Below are 7,546 nucleotides of genomic sequence, written 5' to 3'. Positions count from 1 at the left end.
CTGGACAGCATACCAGCATCAGACCAGGAAGGTGAATCACTTCTACTTGAATTGTCTTAGGAAGATTCTGGAGATCACCTGGCAAGATAAGGTACAGGACACTGAGGTCCTTTCTTGAACTACTGCCAAGCATTCAAACTCTGTTGCAGAGAGCATAACTCCAATGGTTCATCCATGTTGTTGGAATGCCAAATGTATGTTTGCCTAAAAGACTATTTTATGGAGAGTCATGTAAGACAGGTGCTCACATGGTGGTCAGAAGAAGCAATACAAGAACACTCTCAAGGTCTCTCTGAAGAACTTTGGGATTGGGAAACACTGGCAAAGACCACCCAGCATGGCGTGCCCACATCAAAGAAGGTACTGTGTTCTATGAGCAAAGCAGAATCACAGTAGCTCAAAAGAAACATGAGATGCACAGATTTAGAGACATCTCCACTCCAAATGTTTGCATGAACTATTTGTTCCTGACCTGTGCCTTTCAGATTCGTACTGGTCTGATCAGCCACAGCTGAACGCACTGTACCTTGACTCCAACATATTGATGTCATTTTGGTCCTCTTTAAGCATGAAGGACAACGACTATTGTTCTAGGTGGAGGGCTGATTTTTGGCCCACACAAAGACTCTACAGAGTTTAGCCTGATCCTGCCAGGGCATGCCCCATCTTAAATCTTTGAGAGTTTTCACAGAGAGTTGATACAATGGATAGAGCAGTGAAAATAGCCAACGTTTGCCTAATATGGGCAAAGCCTGATGTCAAAGTACTCTATAAACAAGAACTCCTTACAAACCATCCTGAAAGGTGGGTGGCAGGACTAAGAGGGCAAAGCTTCAGAATCTTCTCCTTTTGTAATTTCTAGTTCCCAACTAAAATTAAATAAAAACATTATAAATATGTATATACTTCTAAATGAACAGTTTCAAATATTTAACATCATTCTTTTAACAACTGAATCTATAAGCATTTAATCTATAAGCCAAAAGAATACTGATCTAAAAGGAATTTATCATTTTACCAAGTCCTAATGCAATGAATTATCAAATCAATGTGAAGTATTATTTTTATCCACATTACAGATTGGTAAACTGAGGTAACTTGTTTTAAGATCACATAATTAACCAATTTCCAGATCTATGTATTTTTAAATACTTTGTCTTAATACCATATAGCACAACAAATTCTGACTTATCAAAAGCATCTTATTAGGAGAGATATATTTCACTTAAAATAAGACCAGAATAAATTCAATTACACCAGGATCTATGTTCTCAAATGGTATCATACAGAATACTTAAGTAATAATTTCAATTATTCAGAATCATTCTTTTAAGACCAAATTATTTCAACTATTTCACAAGGCCTTCAATTTTCAGCTAATCTAAGGTCAAAAATCTAAGGTGGCAATTCCTCATCTTAAGCTTTAATCTACCATGATTGTTGATAAGGAAGTAACTTTAAGACCACATTTAGATTCAGGACATATTTTAACCAAATCAAATCTGGGTTTATAATCACTAATGGTAATATTTAAATTGCAGTTTATCTAAGGCCCATCTACTGTTAGCATTTCAAAAAGAGAGTCCATTATTATCATCAATAAACTCATTTTTAAAGTCACATGGTGACACTTCCCAGCTCCCTATAACTTTTTCCTGATTTCCTCCAAGAGCTGGATCAGTTCTAAGATCCCAGCGTCAGTTACCTATCCCCTTATCCATATAAGGATAAGCAACAGTTTCCCATTTTCATCCCTCAGCTTCAGAGTACCGGAATCCAAGCTGCACGTCACAAAGTATAACCATGTGAAGTTTCCCATATGCTTTTTTTTGTATGAAAACAGAAAATTTCCTCAAACCTTTTTCAACATGATTAAACTTTCTTCCTTAACCTCTCTCTCAATTCTATTAGTCCTCAAAAGATGGAGGCACCAGAACTCTATTAAGAGGTTCTTAACAATTTTAGTTCTCAAAAATGTAAATATATAACCTATTATAAAAAAGGGGTAGGAATCTCATACAAATTATAGTAAAATTTCTAAGTTCAAACACACACTGATTCCAAAGTTATTTTTAAATTGATTTCTATTTCATTTTAATTTGTAAAACTCCCAAGTATCTAATTAGATTTTCTAATCAAATCCTATTTATCTTTTGGTTGGTCCCTGATTCATAGAAACTTTTCTCTTTTCCACAAATTAACACTTACAACTCTGTTTGGTACCTGAAAAGCCAGACATTTATTTCCCCAGATTCAAATTGAACATAGTCTATAAGTGTTAATTTTGGGGTTCAATTAAAGATGGATTTATAATTTCTAATAATCAAGATCAATTTCCAATCAAAGTTTTAGTTAGAAACAAATACATAAAAACAGGTAAAAAAAAATCAAGCTGTGATCACCTCTAACTGCCTCTGTGTAAATTACCTTTCAGACAATTCTGCTTTTCCTAGCAGGGAGATTGCATAATTCAGTGATCCACATTATCAAAGGTAAGGGCCTTATTCAAATTAATTGTTTGCAGAGGGGAAAGGAAGCATGTGGAGAAAAACCCATCAAGTGCTTGTCTCAAACTGTTTCTCAAGGCCTATTTTTGCTACTGGCTCCCATTGTGTGCTATTACCACACCTTCCCTCCCCTCCCTCTCTACCACATGAGAAGAAGGAAAAAAATTCCGCCTACTTTTTACTTATGGACATATGGGAGTGCTTACATACATACACACACACACACACACACACACACACACACACACACACCACCACACACACACACACTTAATGCAGCAACACTCTACAAAGACAGACAAAAACACAAAACTCATGCCTGGCAGCCTGACTTTTAGAAGGTCCTGTTGGAGTGGCCACATGTGGTCCACAATTACAAATTCAGCAGCTGTCCCTTTTTCAGAGGGACTTGTGCGAATGGACCCAAAACTGCCTGTGGGTCTTTACCAAACCCTGGATTAAAGAGCTAAGAACTTAATCAAAAACAGACAGGAGCTCAGGAAATTCAAGAGACTGGCTTATCCAGGCCAGATCAATGAGTTGAATCTGGACTGGTACACAAGAACTCCCGGCTGGTATTGGGCATATGAGGTTGAAAACAGCAGCTTTCAAAAAGGCAGGTGCCTTCAAATCCCACTTCTGACACCCAGATAGCTCAACCTGAAGTAAAGAATACTACCAAAATCGCAAAAATTAGGATCTTTAATGGGAGCAAGGAAAGTGTCATTTGGGGCCACCACATTGCATCAAAGTACTGAAGTACCCAAGAGGGCCAGAGAGGGGCAGGGTTAAATACATTTCAACAGGGGAAGAGGGTCTCCCGAGAAGCAGCCTTGGGAAGCTGTTTTGCTTGTAAGCTGTTCTGCATAACAAAGGAAAATCCATAGAGAAAGCTGGGGGAGTCTTGGGAGTGGTAACACCTGGTCAGAACAGGGGCTCCTTTTTTTTTTTTTTTAAACTGGTTTTGATTGCTCTCAGGCGATTTGCAGTTCTGGGATCAGGCAAGGCCAGTTAACACACTCCAATATCTTTGTTAAGAAAACCCCATGGACAGTCAATGGGATCATGCAGAGCCATACATGATTGAACAACTGAACAACAAGAATAGGCCCTGACACAATAGCCAGCACAAGTGAGGAGATGGTAATTTGATTAAATTCAATAAACATTTATTGAATCCCTACTATGCTAGGTGATGGGTCATAATGACAAAAATGAAAGTGTCTGGCCTCAAGAGGCTTATATTTTCCTGGGAGAAACAACATGTACATAAATAGCGTATGTAGATAGAACATGTACAAACATAGATATGTACAAAATATATGCAGAGTGAATGAGAAGGCATTTGAGGGGAAGGGGGAGAGAGGTAACAAGGAGGGGGAATAGGAGGAAAGAAGAAAGGACTCCTGTAAGAACTAGCATTTGAGCTGTATTGTACATTACTCAGGTGAGGAAAAACCCAATTAACCTTGATGAAGTCAAGTTAACAGGCCCAGATGTACTAGTACAGATGCCAAGAGAAATGGAGAGATGCCCCAGGACAGGAGGACAAATGTCCTCCTTTTCAAAGAAGGGAAATGAGTGGAGTCTGTAAACTATAGGTCAGTGACCTTGTCTTTGATTCCTGGCAGTGTTCACAAACATTCTCAAAGGAATGATTTGCAACATTAAGTATTCTATTTTTTTTGTGTGTGAGGCAATTGGGGTTAAGTGACTTGCCCAGAGTCACACAGCTAGTGAGTGTTACATGTCTGAGGCCAGATTTGAACTCAGGTCCTCCTGACTCCAGGGTCGGAGCTCTAACTACTGTGCCATCTAGCTGCCTTGCTTCAATTTTTTTTTTATCAATGGCTTAGATAAAGGTATGCCATACTTGTCAAATTTATATATGAACTAAAGTTGGAAAAGATAGCTGAGACTTTGGATGACCTTCAGGATCTCCAGAGATTATGACAGCCTGGAACGTGAAGCTGAATCTAATAAGATGATATTTATTAGAGATAAATATAAAGTTTTACACTTGGGTCTGAAAAAAAAATGACAGCTAGGTGGTGCATTGGGTAGAGTGCTGGGCCTGGAGTCAGGAATATTCATCTTCCTGAGTTCTACCCTCAGACATTTACAGCTGTGTGAACCTGGGCAAGTTACTTAAATGCTGTTTGCCTCAGTTTCTCCATCTGTAAAATGAGCCGGAGAAGGAAATGCCAGACCACTCCAACATCTTTGCCAAGAAACCCCAAATGGGGTCTTGAAGAGTTGCATATGACTGAAAAAATGACTCAAGAACAACTAAAAAAATTACCTTCAAAAGTATAATATAGAGGAGGCATGGCTGGATAGCAGTTCATTTGAAAAAGATTTAGGGGCCTTAGTGGACTACAAGCTAAACAACAGTAAGTTATATTAGCCCCAAAAGCTAATTTGATCATAGGTGGCACTAGGTAGGTGGTAATCTTTGGTGAGACCAAATATGGAGTATTATGTTCAGCTAGAGGCACTCTAAGGCATGACTAGAGAGAGACCACGGGATTATGACCAAGATGATGACGATCATGTCATATTAATCTATAAAAGGAACTAAGGAAGTTTACTCTGAAGGAAACTAGGGAGACTTATAATAGCTATCTGTCAGTATTTGAGGAACTGAGAAATGGAAGAGAGATTAGCCTTGTTTTCCTTGGCTCCAGAGGGCCAATGGGTGGAAATGGCAAAACCAAATTTAAACTTGAGTCATTTCATTTCAGGTGTAGGAGTTCTGAGTGGGGGAACCCCATCAACAAACTGAGATTATAGGGAGCTGACACTTTGCGACTCTGATCCTATCTTCCTATGAAGGGCGTACATATTCCAACTGGCATCTCCTTGGGAAGAGGAAGATGTTTCTCGTACCTGGGTGTTAGTTCAATCGATACTCATTTCAATCAATAAACATTTTTAAATGCCTACTATGTGCCAGACAGTGTGCTAAGAGCTGGAGATACAACAAGAGGCAAAAGACAGTTCTTGCCTTCACTTCACTGATGACGGATGATCAGTGATTAAGTAACAGTGACTGGGAAAGGATTAGTGTTATAGGTAGGATTCCAATGGGGTTCCATATCATCCCTCTCCTCAACTCCCCTCCGGTAACCTCATCATTTAGTTCCAAGAAATAGCAATGGTCAAGGGACAGGGAAGGAATGGCAAAAGGTCCTGGCTCCAGCCATGGAGAGGCAGCGGCTAAGGCTTGTCTTCCAGATCTTCCATCTTTCCCATCCTTGAAAGACATCCTCCACTTGACCCTCTTATCCCCTTGAGCCATCATCCTATGTCTTGCCTCCCTTTCACAGTTTAAACTCTAGAAAATGCTGCTTGTACTTCTAGACTCCACTTTCTTACCTCCTACTTGCCTTTCCATGAAACTGTTCTTTGCAAGCCCATCAATGAACCCTTTATTGATAAATCCAATGGCCTTTTCTTAGATTCTATCCTTCTTGACCTCTCTGCAACATTTAAAAACGTTGACAAGTTTATGAAGTCTCTTCTCTCTGGGTTTTCATGACACTGCTCTATCATGGTTCTCTTTCCACCAGTCTGACCTTTCTCAGTCCTCTCTACAGGTTCTCTGGCTCTCTGCCAAGCAAGGGTGCTCCCTAAGGTTGGGATGTGTCCTAGGATTCCTCCTCTTCCTTTTCTATACTCTCAAAGTGATCTCATTATCCCCTATGGATTTAGCTATCATCTATATAAGGCTGACTCTCAAACCTGTATATCTAGCTCACATCTCCCTCCTGAGTTCCATTCAGTCTGAATCTCCTTTTGAAGTTTTCCATAGGCATCTCAGACTCAACATGTCCAAAACAGAATTCATTATCTATTTCTTTAAACCCACCTCTCCTCCTAACTTCTTTATTGTGTCTAATATATCATCATTTTTCCTGCCATCCTGACAACCTCTAATCATCTTTGACTCTTTACTCATTCCCCTTCTCCCGCTATCCAATGAACTGCCAAATCTTGTCGATTCCTCCTCAACATTTCTTTCATCTATCCTCATCTCTCTACTCATGTTCAAGGTGGGAAATCTCACTACCCTGTAAGATTGAATCTGCCTATGAAGAAATTAAAGCTATCTACAGTCACATGAAAAAATGCTCTAAATCACTATTGATTAGAGAAATGCAAATTAAAACAACTCTGAGGTACTACCTCACACCTATCAGATTGGCTAATATGACAGAAAAGGAAAATGATAAATGTTGGAGAAGATGTGGGAAAATTGGAACGCCAATGCGTTGTTGGTGGAGTTGTGAGCTGGTCTAACCATTCTGGAGAGCAATTTGGAACTATGCCCAAGGGGCTATAAAAATGTGCATACCCTTTGACCCAGCAATAGCACTTCTAGGGCTATATCCCAAAGAGATCATACAAATGGGAAAAGGACCCACATGTGCAAAAATATTTATAGCAGCTCTTTCTGTGGTGGCAAAGAATTGGAAATTGAGGGGATGCCTATCCATTGGGGAATGACTGAACAAGTTGTGGTATATGAATGTAATGGAATTCTGCTGTGCTATAAGAAATGATGAGCAAGTGGACTTCAGAAAAATCTGGACTTACATGAATTGATGCTGAGTGAAGTGAGCAGAACCAGGAGAACATTGTACATAGTAACAAAAACATTGTGTGATGACCAACTTCGATAGACTTAGCTCTTCTCAGCAATAACGTGATCTAAGACAATTCCAAAAGACTCATGATGGAAAATGCTATCACATCCAGAGAGAGAGCTACGGAGTCTGAATACAGATTGAAGCAGACTATTTTCTCTCTTTTTTTCTTTCTCATGGTTTTTCCCTTTTGTTTTGATTCTTCTTTCACAACATGACTAATGTGGGAATATGTTTAATATGATTGTACATGTATAACCTATGTCAGATTGCTTGCCACCCTGGGTAGGGGGGAAGAGAGGAGGGAGGGAGAAAAAATTTGGAACTCAAAATATTATAAAAGTGAATGTTGAAAACTATCTTTACATGTAAATGGAAAAAATAAAATAC

Source organism: Phascolarctos cinereus, unplaced genomic scaffold, assembly GCF_003287225.1.
Source record: "Phascolarctos cinereus isolate Bilbo 61053 unplaced genomic scaffold, phaCin_HiC Scaffold_4;HRSCAF=312, whole genome shotgun sequence".
Classification (NCBI taxonomy): Eukaryota; Metazoa; Chordata; class Mammalia; order Diprotodontia; family Phascolarctidae; genus Phascolarctos; species Phascolarctos cinereus.
This window is presented reverse-complemented; position numbering follows the sequence as displayed.